This window comes from Brassica rapa, chromosome A09 (assembly GCF_000309985.2).
Source record: "Brassica rapa cultivar Chiifu-401-42 chromosome A09, CAAS_Brap_v3.01, whole genome shotgun sequence".
In the NCBI taxonomy this organism is placed as follows: domain Eukaryota; kingdom Viridiplantae; phylum Streptophyta; class Magnoliopsida; order Brassicales; family Brassicaceae; genus Brassica; species Brassica rapa.
In genome coordinates, this window is record NC_024803.2 from 169,131 (window position 1) to 181,681 (window position 12,551).

At 25.7% G+C, this 12,551-nt stretch overlaps 2 long non-coding RNA genes across 2 annotated transcripts; one reads left to right on the forward strand and one right to left on the reverse strand.

Moving 5' to 3' along the window:
• Nucleotides 1-2,984: 2,984 nt before the first annotated feature.
• On the reverse strand, nucleotides 2,985-3,607 carry LOC117128198. Its single transcript, XR_004451419.1, has 2 exons — nucleotides 3,440-3,607; nucleotides 2,985-3,092 (listed from the first exon to the last, which is right to left on the reverse strand). It is a non-coding gene; the product is annotated as an uncharacterized LOC117128198 (long non-coding RNA).
• Nucleotides 3,608-5,950: 2,343 nt separating this feature from the next.
• Nucleotides 5,951-6,665, forward strand: LOC117128389. Its single transcript, XR_004451688.1, has 2 exons — nucleotides 5,951-6,086; nucleotides 6,430-6,665. It is a non-coding gene; the product is annotated as an uncharacterized LOC117128389 (long non-coding RNA).
• Nucleotides 6,666-12,551: the final 5,886 nt, after the last annotated feature.

The following is a 12,551-nucleotide window of genomic DNA, read 5'->3' on the forward strand; positions in this document are numbered from 1 at the left end:
ACAACACCAAAGATCATAGGCTTTTCAGTATATAAAACATTTACCAAAAAATTCAATATTTTCGTAGGGGTTAACACATAGATTTTGAGAAAAAATTCAAAAATATAAAATTTTTGTTTTAATACATAGTTTCATCCTTCAGTAACATATGATGAAGGTCAAAGAGGTTTGGAACTTTAGTTGTCTCCGTTTCTCTAGAAAATAACGATTTTATAGTGGTTAGTCCACCAAGTTATAGAGTATTATTAAGTTTTACAAAATTAATTGACAAAAAAATTAAAAAGATGTCAATGTACCATGAAAGAGACTTTAATATATATTAATACACATGTACAATGTGTATAGACATTTTAAAACAATACTAAAGATCATAGGCTTCAGTATAGAGAACATTTACCAAAATATTAAATATTTTCATAGGGGTTAACGCATAAATTTGAAGAAAAAATCAAAAATATGAAAATTCTGTTTTAGTGCATAGTTGCATCATTTACTAACATATGATGAAGGTAAAAGAGGTTTCGAACCTTTGTTGTTTCCATTTTCCAAGAGAACATCAATTTTATAGTGGTTAGTCCACTAATTTACGGAGTATTATGAAATTTTACTAAATTAATTGACAATAAAATTAAAACGATGTCCATGTACCATGAAAGAGAGTTTAATATACATTAATACAAATGTAGAATGTGTTTAGAAATTTTAAAACAACACTAAAGATCATAGGCTTCAAGATATAGAACATTTACAAAAAAATCAATATTTTCGTAGGGACCCAAAGATTTTGAGAAAAAATTCAAAAATATGAAAATTGTGTTTTAATGCATAATTTCATCTTTCACTAACATATGATGAAGGTCAAAGAGGTTAGGATTTTTTGGTGTCTCCGTTTCTTTAGAAAATAGCGATTTTATAGTGGTTAGTCCACCAATTTATGGAGTATTATTAAGTTTTACTAAATTAATTTTTTTAAAAATAAAACGATGTCAATTTACCATGAAAGAGAGTTTAATATACATTAATACAAATGTAGAATGTGTTTAGAAATTTTAAAACAACACTAAAGATCATAGGTTTCAGTATATAAAATATTTACCAAAAAATCAATATTTTCGTAGGGGGGTTGACACATAGATTTTGAGAAAAAAATTCATAAATATGAAAATTTTGTTATAATGAATAGTTGCAACCTTCACTAACATATGATGAAGGTCAAAGAGGTTTGAAACTTTTGTTGTCTCTGTTTCTCTAGAAAATAGCGATTTTATAGTGGTTAGTCCACTAATTTAGGGAGTATTATGAAGTTTTACTAAATTAATTGAAAAAAAATTAAAACGATGTCCATGTACCATGAAAGAGAGTTTAATATAAATTAATACAAATGTAGAATGTGTTTAGAAATTTTAAAACAACACTAAAGATCATAGGCTTCCATATATAGAACATTTACCAAACTATTAAATATTTTCGTAGGGGGTTAACACATAAATTTTTTGAGAAAAAATCAAAAATTTGAAAAGTCTGTTTTAATGCATATTTGCATCATTTACTAACATATGATGAAGGTAAAAGAGGTTTCGAACCTTTGTTGTTTTCGTTTTCCAAGAGAATAACAATTTTATAGTGGTTATTCTACCAATTTATGAAGTATTATGAAATTTTACTAAATTAATTGACAAAAAATTAAAACGATGTCCATGTACCATGAAAGAGAGTTTAATATACATTAATACAAATGTAGAATGTGTTTAGAAATTTTAAAACAACACTAAAGATCATAAGCTTCAGTATATAGAATATTTACAAAAAATCAATATTTTCGTAGGGGTTAACCCATAGATTTTGATAAAAAATTTAAAAATATGAAAATTTTGTTTTAATGCATAGTTTCATCCTTCACTAACATATGATAAAGGTCAAAGAGGTCTGGATTTTTGGTGTTTCCGTTTCTCTAGAAAATAGCGATTTTATAGTGGTTAGTCCACCAATTTATGGAGTATTATTAAGTTTTACGTAATTAATTTTAAAAAACTAAAACGATGTCAATGTACCATGAAAGAGAGTTTAATATACATCAATACAAATGTAGAATGTGTTTAGAAATTTTAAAACAACACTAAAGATCATAGGCTTATATAGAACATTTACCGAAAATTCAATATTTTCGTAGGGGTTGTTAACCCATAGATTTTGAAAAAAATTCAAAAAAATGAAAATTTTGTTTTAATGCATAGTTGCATCATTCACTAACATATGATGAAGGTCAAAGAGCTTTGTAACTTTTTTGTCTTTGTGTCTCTACAAAATAACGATTTTATAGTAGTTAGTCCACTAATTTATGGAGTATTATTAAGTTTTAATAAATTAATTAAAAACATTAAAACGATGTCAATGTACCATGAAAGAGAGTTTAATATACATTAATACAAATGTAGAATGTGTTTAGAAATTTTAAAATAACACTAAAGATCATAGGCTTATATAGAACATTTACCAAAAAAAACTCAATATTTTCGTAGGGGTTAACCCATAGATTTTGAGAAAAATTCAAAAATATGAAAATTTTGTTTTTATGCATAGTTGCATCCTTCACTAACATATGATGAAGGTCAAAGAGCTTTGTAACTTTTTTGTCTTTGTTTCTCTAGAAAATAACGATTTTATAGTTGTTAGTCCACCAACTTATAGAGTATTATTAAGTTTTACTAAATTAATTAAAAAAAATTAAAACGATGTCAATGTACCATGAAAGAGATTTTAATATATATTTTTACAAATGTAGAATGTGTTTAGAAATTTTAAAACAACACTAAAGATCATAGGCTTATATAGAACATTTACCGAAAAACTCAATATTTTCGTAGGGAGTTAACCCATAGATTTTGAGAAAATTTCAAAAATATGAAAATTATGTTTTAATGCATAGTTGCATCTTTCACTAACATGTGATGAAGGTCAAAGAAATTTTGGACTTTTTTTTGTCCTTGTTTCCTAGAGAATAACAATTTTACAGTGGTTAGTCCATCAATTTAGGGTGTATTATGAAGTTTTACAAAATTAATTGACAAAAAATTAAAACGATGTCCATGTTCCTTGAAAGAGAGTTTGATACATTAATACAAATGTAGAATGTGTTTAGAAATTTTAAAACAACACTAAAGATCATAGGCTTCAAAATATAGAACATTTACAAAAAAAATCAATATTTACATAGGGACCCATAGATTTTGACAAAAAAAAATTTAAAAATATGAAATTTTTTTTAATGCATAGTTTCATCTTTCACTAACATATAATGAAGGTCAAAGAGGTATGAAACTTTTGGTGTCTCGGTTTCTGTAGAAAATAACGATTTTATAGTTGTTAGTCCACCAATTTATGGAGTATTATTAAGTTTTACTAAATTAATTGACAAAAAATTATAACGATGTCAATGTACCATGAAAGAGAGTTTAATATACATTAATACAAATTTAGAATGTGTTTAGAAATTTTAAAACAACACTAAAGATCATAGGCATCAGTATATAGAACATTTACCGAAAAACTCAATATTTTCGTAGAGGTAAACACATAAATTTTGAGAAAAATTCAAAAATATGAAAATTTTCTTTTAATGCATAGTTTCATCCTTCACTAACATATGATGAAGGTCAAAGAGGTTTGGAACTTTTGGTGTCTCCGTTTCTCTAGAAAATAGCGATTTTATAGTGGTTAGTCAACCAATTTATGGAGTATTATTAATTTTAAAAAAATAAAACGATGTCAATGTACCATGAAAGAGAGTTTAATATACATTAATACAAATGTAGAATGTGTTTAGAAATTTTAAAACAACACTAAAGATCATAGGCTTATATAGAACATTTACCAAAAACTCAATATTTTCGTAGGGGGTTAACCCATAGATTTTGAAAAAAATTCAAAAATATGAAAATTTTGTTTTAATGCATAGTTTAATCCTTCACTAACATATGATGAAGGTCAAAGAGCTTTGGAACTTTTGTCGTCTCCGTTTCTCAAAAAAATAGCGATTTTATAGTGGTTAGTCCACCAATTTATGGAGTATTATTAAGTTTTACAAAATTAATTTTAAAAAAATAAAACGATGTTAATGTACCATGAAAGAGAGTTTAATATACATTAATACAAATGTAGAATGTGTTTAGAAATTTTAAAACAACACTAAAGATCATAGGCTTATAGAGAACATTTACCGAAAAACTCAATATTTTCGTAGGGGTTAACCCATAGATTTTGAAACAAATTCAAAAATATGAAAATTTTGTTTAATGCATAGTTTCATCCTTCAGTAACATATGATGAAGGTCAAAGAGGTTTGGATTTTTTGGTTTTTCCGTTTTTCTAGAAAATAGCGATTTTATAGTGGTTAGTTTACCAATTTATGGAGTATTATTAAGTTTTACTAAATTAATTTTAAAAAAATAAAACGATGTCAATGTACCATGAAAGAGAGTTTAATATACATTAATACAAATGTAGAATGTGTTTAAAATGTAGAATGTGTTTAGAAATTTTCAAACAACACTAAAGATCATAGGCTTATATAGAACATTTACCGAAAAACTCAATATTTTCGTAGGGGTTAACCCATAGATTTTGAAAAAAATTCAAAAATACGAAAATTTTGTTTTAATGCATAGTTGCATCCTTCACAAACATACAAAGAAGGTCAAAGAGCATTGTAACTTTTTGTCTTTGTTTCTCTGGAAAATAACGATTTTATAGTGGTTAGTCCACCAATTTATGGAGTATTATTAAGTTTTACTAAATTAATTAAAAAAATTAAAACGATATCAATGTACCATGAAAGAGAGTTTTTTATACATTAATACAAATGTAGAATGTGTTTACAAATTTTAAAACAACACTAAAGATCATAGGCTTACATAGAACATTTACCAAAAAACTCAATATTTTCGTAGGGGTTAACCCATAAATTTTGAGAAAAATTCAAAAAATATGAAAATTTTGTTTAATGCATATTTGCATTATTCACTAACATATGATGAAGGTCAAAGAGATTTTCAACTTTTTTTTTGTCTTTGTTTCCTAGAGAATAGCAATTTTATAGTGGTTAGTCCACCAATTTAGGGAGTATTATGAAGTTTTACAAAATTAATTGAGAAAAAATTAAAACGATGTTCATGTTCCTTGAAAGAGAGTTTAATACATTAATACAAATGTAGAATGTGTTTAGAAATTTTATAACAACACTAAACATCATAGGCTTCAAGATATAGAACATTTACAAAAAAATCAATGTTTTCGTAGGGACCCATAGATTTTGAGGAAAAATTCAAAAATATGAAAATTTTATTTTAATGCATAGTTTCATCTTTCATTAACATATGATGAAAGTAAAAGAGGTTTGGAACTTTTGGTGTCTCGGTTTCCCTAGAAAATAACAATTTTATAGTTGTTAGTCCACTAATTTATGGAGTATTATTAAGTTTTACTAAATTAATTGACAAAAAATTATAATGATGTCAATGTACCATGAAAGAGAGTTTAATATACATTAATACAAATTTAAAATGTGTTTAGAAATTTTAAAACAACACTAAAGATCATTGGCTACAGTATATAGAACATTTACCAAAAAATCAATATTTTCGTAAGGGTTAACCCATAAATTTTGAGAAAAAAATTCAAAAATATGAAAATTTTCTTTTAATGTATAGTTGCATCCTTCACTAACATAGGATAAATGTCAAAGAGGATTGAAACTTTTGTTGTCTCTGTTTCTCTAGAAAATAGTGATTTTATAGTGGTTAATCCACCAATTTATGGAGTATTATGAAGTTTTACTAAATTAATTGACAAAAAAATTAAAACGATGTCCATGTACCATGAAAGAGAGTTTAATATACATTTATACAAATGTAAAATGTGTTTAGAAATTTTAAAACAACACAAAAGATCATTGGCTACAGTATATAGAACATTTACCAAAAAATAAATATTTTCGTAAGGGTTAACCCATAGATTTTGAGAAAAAAATTCAAAAATATGAAAATTTTGTTTTAATGCATAGTTTCATCCTTCAGTAACATATGATGAAGGTCAAAGAGATTTTGAACTTTTTTTGTCTCCGTTTCTCTAGAAAATAGCGATTTTATAGTGGTTAGTCCACCAATTTATGGAGTATTATTAAGTTTTACTAAATTAATTAAAAAAAATTAAAACGATATCAATATACCATGAAAGAGAGTTTAATATACATTAATACAAATGTATAATATGTTTAGAAATTTTAAAACAACACTAAAGATCATTGGCTTATATAGAACATTTACCGAAAAACTCAATATTTTCGTAGGGACACATAGCTTTTGAGAAAAAATTCAAAAATATTAAAATTTTGTTTCAATGCATAGTTGCATCCTTCACTAACATATGATAAAGGTCGAAGAGGTTTGGATTTTTTTGGTGTCTCCGTTTCTCTAGAAAATAGCGATTTTATTGTGGTTAGTCTACCAATTTATGGAGTATTATTAAGTTTTACTAAATTAATTTAAAAAAAATAAAACGATGTCAATGTACCATGAAAGAGAGTTTAATATATATTAATACAAATGTAGAATGTGTTTAGAAATTTTAAAACAACACTAAAGATCATAGGCTTATATAGAACATTTACCGGAAAACAAAATATTTTCGTAGGGGTTAACCCATAGATTTTGAAAAAAATTCAAAAATATGAAAATTTCGTTTTAATGCATAGTTGCATCCTTCACTAACATATAATGAAGGTCAAAGAGCATTGTAACTTTTTATCTTTGTTTCTCTAGAAAATAACGATTTTATAGTGGTTTGTCCACCAATTTAGGGAGTATTATGAAGTTTTACAAAATTAATTGATAAAAAATTAAAACAATGTCCATGTTCCTTGAAAGAGAGTTTAATACATTAATACAAATGTAGAATGTGTTTAGAAATTTTAAAACAACACTAAAGATCATAGGCTTCAAGATATAGAACATTTACAAAAAAAAATCAATTTTTTCGTAGGGACCCATAGATTTTGTTTTAATGCATTGTTTCATCTTTCACTAACATATGATGAAGGTCAAAGAGGTTTGTAACTTTTGGTGTCTCGGTGTCTCTAGAAAATAGCGATTTTATAGTTGTTAGTCCACCAATTTATAGAGTATTATTAAGTTTTACTAAATTAATTGACAAAAAATTATAATGATGTCAATGTACCATGAAAGAGAGTTTAATATACATAAATACAAATTTAAAATGTGTTTAGAAATTTTAAAACAACACTAAAGATCATAGGTTTCAGTATATAGAACATTTACCGAAAACTCAATATTTTCGTAGAGGTAAACACATAAATTTTGAGAAAAATTCATAAATATGAAAATTTTCTTTTAATGTATAGTTGCATCCTTCACTAACATAGTATGAATTTCAAAGAGGTTTAGAACTTTTGTTGTCTCTGTTTCTCTAGAAAATAGCAATTTTATAGTGGTTAATCCACCAATTTAGGGAGTATTATGAAGTTTTACTAAATTAATTGACAAAAAATTAAAACGATGTCCATGTACCATGAAAGAGAGTTTAATATACATTTATACAAATGTAGGATGTGTTTAGAAATTTTAAAACAACACTAAAGATCATAGGCTTTTATATAGAACATTTACCCAAAAACTCAATATTTTCGTAGGGGTTAACCCATAGATTTTGAAAAAAAATTCAAAAATATGAAAATTTTGTTTTAATGCATAGTTGCATCCTTCACTAACATATGATGAAGGTCAAAGAGCTTTGAAACTTTTTTTGTCTTTGTTTCTCTAGAAATTAACGATTTTATAGTGGTTAGTCCCCCAATTTATGGAGTATTTTTAAGTTTTACTAAATTAATTAAAAAAAATAAAACGATGTCAATGTACCATGAAAGAGAGTTTAATATATATTAATACAAATGTAGAATGTGTTTAAAATTTTTAAAAAACACTAAAGATCATGGGCTTATATAGAACATTTACCAAAAAACTCAATATTTTTGTAGGGGGTAACCCATAAATTTTGAGAAAAATGCAAAAATATTTTTGAAAGAGAGTTTAATATACATTAATACAAATGTAGAATGTGTTTAGAAATTTTAAAACAACACTAAATATCATTGGCTTCAGTATATATAACATTTACCAAAAAATCAATATTTTCGTAGGGGTTAACCCATAGATTTTGAGAAAAAAATTCAAAAAAATGAAAATTTTGTTTTAGTGGATAGTTTCATCCCTCACTAACATATGATGAAGGTCAAAGAGGTTTGGAACTTTTGGTGTCTCCATTTCTCTAGAAAGTAGTGATTTTATAATGGTTAGTCCACCAATTAACGGAGTATTATTATGTTTTACTAAATTAATTAAAAAAAATTAAAACGATATCAATGTACCATGAAAGAGAGTTTAATATAAATTAATACAAATGTAGAATGTGTTTAAAAATTTAAAACAACACTAAAGATCATAGGCTTATATAGAACATTTACCGAAAAACTCAATATTTTCGTAGGGGTTAACACATAGATTTTGAGAAAAAATTTGAAAATTTTGTTTTAATGCATAGTTGCATCCGTCACTAACATATGATGAAGGTCAAAGAGCTTTGGAACTTTTTTCGTCTCCGTTTCTCTAGAAAATAGCGATTTTATAGTGGTTAGTCCACCAATTTATGGAGTATTATTAAGTTTTACAAAATTAATTTAAAAAAAATTAAACGATGTCAATGTACCATTAAAGAGAGTTTAATATACATTAATACAAATGTAGAATGTTTTTAGAAATTTTAAAACAACACTAAAGATCATAGACTTATATAGAACATTTACAGAAAAACTCAATATTTTTGTAAGGGTTAACCCATAAATTTTGAAAGAAATTCAAAAATATGAAAATTTTGTTTTAATGCATAGTTTCATCCTTCACTAACATATGATGAAGGTCAAAGAGGTTTGGATTTTTTGGTGTCTCTATTTCTCTAGAAAATAGCAATTTTATAGTGGTTAGTCCACCAATTTATGGAGTATTATTAAGTTTTACTAAATTAATTTTCATAAATAAAATGATGTCAATGTACCATGAAAGAGAGTTTAATATACATTAATACAAATGTAGAATGCGTTTAGAAATTTTAAAACAACACTAAAAATCATAGGCTTCAGTATATAAAACATTTACGAAAAAATCAATATTTTTGTAGGGGGGTTAACAAATAGATTTTGAGAAAAAATTCAAAAATATGAAAATTTTAATTTAATGCATTTTTGCATCCTTCACTAACATATGATGAATGTCAAAGAGGTTTGGAACTTTTGTTGTATATGTTTCTCTAGAAAATAGCGATTTTATATTGGTTAATCACCAATTTAGGGAGTATTATGAAGTTTTACTAAATTAATTGACAAAAAATTAAAACGATGTCAATGTACCATGAAATAGAGTTTAATATAAATGAATACAAATGTAGAATGTGTTTGGAAATTTTAAAACAACACTAAAGATCATAAGCTTCGGTATATAAAACATTTACCAAAAAATCAATATTATCGTAGGGGTTCGAAACTTTTGTTGAAAATTCAAAAATATGAAAATTTTGTTTTAATGCATAGTTGCATCCTTCACTAACATAGGATGAATGTCAAAGAAGTTTGGAACTTTTGTTGTCTATGTTTCTCTGAAAATAACGATTTTATAGTGGTTAATCCAACAATTTAGAGAGTATTATGAAGTTTTACTAAATTAATTGACAAAAAATTAAAACGATGTCAATGTACCATGATATAGAGTTTAATATAAATGAATACAAATGTAGAATGTGTTTAGAAATTTTAAAACAACACTAAAGATCATAGGCTTCAGTATATAAAACATTTAACAAAAAAATCAATATTTTCGTATGGGTTAACCCATAAAGTTTGAAAAAAATTCGAAAATATGAAAATTTTGTTTTAATGCATTACACATAGATTTTGAGAAAAATTCAAAAAATTTGATAATACTTTTTAATACATATTTGAATCATGTAATAAAATATGATGAAGTTCAAAGAGGTTTGGAACCTTTGTTGTCTCTGTTTCTCTTGGGAATAGCAATTTTATAGTGGTTAGTCCAATGATTTATTAAGTATTTGCAGTTTTGCTAAATTAATAGATAAAAAATTAGAACGATGTCCATGTACCATGAAAACAAGTTTATCATACATTAATACAAAGGTATAATGTGGTTTTAAATTTTAAAATGAATTAAAAGATTATATGCTTCATATATAGAGTATTTACAGAAAACTCATTATTTTGCGTAGGGGGATACTCATAGATTTTGAGAAAAATTCAAAAAATTTGACAATACTGTTTTAATGCATAGTTGAATCATGTAATAACATATGATGAATTTCAAAGAGGTTTGGAACCTTTGTTGTCTCCGTTTCTCTTGGGAATAGCAATTTTATAGTGGTTAGTCCAATGATTTAGGGAGTATTTGCAGTTTTGCTAAATTAATGGATAAAAAATTAGAATGATGTCCATGTACCATGAAAAGAAGTTTATCATACATTAATACAAAGGTATAATGTGGTTTTAAATTTTAAAACCAATTTAAAGATTATAGGCATCATATATAGAGCATTTACCGAAAACTCACTATTTTCGTATGGGTTAATACATAGATTTTCAAAAAAAACTCAAAAAATTAAAAATACTGTTTTAATACATATTTGAATCATGTAATAAAATATGATGACGTTCAAAGAGGTTTGGAACCTTTGTTGTCTCCTTTTCTCTAGGGAATAGCAATTTTATAGTGGTTAGTCTAATGATTTAGGGAGTATTTTCAGTTTTGCTAAATTAATTGATAAAAAATTAGAACGATGTCCATGTACCATGAAAATGAGTTTATCATAAATTAATACAAATGTATAATGTGGTTTTAAATTTTAAAACCAATTTAAAGATTATAGGCATCATATATAGAACATTTACCGAAAACTCACTATTTTCGTATGGGTTACATAGATTTTCAAAAAAAACTCAAAAAATTGAAAATACTGTTTTAATACATATTTGAATCATGTAATAAAATATGATGAGGTTCAAAGAGGTTTGGAACCTTTGTTGTCTCCGTTTCTCTTGGGAATAGCAATTTTATAGTGGTTAGTCCAATGATTTAGGGAGTATTTGCAGTTTTGCTAAATTAATGGATAAAAAATTAGAATGATGTCCATGTACCATGAAAAGAAGTTTATCATACATTAATACAAAGGTATAATGTGGTTTTAAATTTTAAAACAAATTTAAAGATTATAGGCTTCATATATAGATCATTTACCGAAAACTCACTATTTTCGTACGAGTTAACACATAGATTTTGAGAAAAACTCAAAAAAACTGAAAATACTGTTTTAATACATATTTGAATCATGTAATAAAATATGATGAAGTTCAAAGAGGTTTGGAACCTTTGTTGTCTCCTTTTCTCTAGGGAATAACAATTTTATAGTGGTTAGTCTAATGATTTAGAGAGTATTTGCAGTTTTGCTAAATTAATTGATAAAAAATTAGAACGATTTCCATGTACCATGAAAAGGAGTTTATCATAAATTAATACAAATGTATAATGTGGTTATAAATTTTAAAACAAATTAAAAGATTATAGGCATCATATATAGAGCATTTACCGAAAACTCATTATTTTCGTATGGGTTAACACATAGATTTTCAAAAAAAACTCAAAAAATTGAAAATACTGTTTTAATACATATTTGAATCATGTAATAAAATATGATGAAGTTCAAAGAGGTTTGGAACCTTTGTTGTCTCCGTTTCTCTAGGGAATAGCAATTTTATAGTGGTTAGTCTAATGATTTAGGGAGTATTTGCAGTTTTGCTAAATTAATTGATAAAAAATTAGAACGATGTCCATGTACCATGAAAATGAGTTTATCATAAATTAATACAAATGTATAATGTGGTTATAAATTTTAAACCGAATTAAAAGATTTTAGGCTTCATATATAGAGCATTTACCGAAAACTCACTATTTTCGTTGGGGGGTACACATAGATTTTGAGAAAAATTCAAAAAAATTGAGAATACTGTTTTAATACATATTTGAATCATGTAATAAAATATGATGAAGTTCAAAGAGGTTTGGAACCTTTGTTGTCTCCGTTTCTCTAGGGAATAGCAATTTTATAGTGGTTCGTCTAATGATTTAGGGAGTATTTCATTTTGCAAATTAATTGATAAAAAATTAGAACAGATGTCCATGTACCATGAAAATGAGTTTATCATAAATTAATACAAATGTATAATGTGGTTATAAATTTTAAACCGAATTAAAAGATTTTAGGCTTCATATATAGAGCATTTACCGAAAACTCACTATTTTCGTTGGGGGTTACACATAGATTTTGAGAAAAATTCAAAAAAATGAGAATACTGTTTTAATACATATTTGAATCATGTAATAAAAATATGATGAAGTTCAAAGAGGTTTGGAACCTTTGTTGTC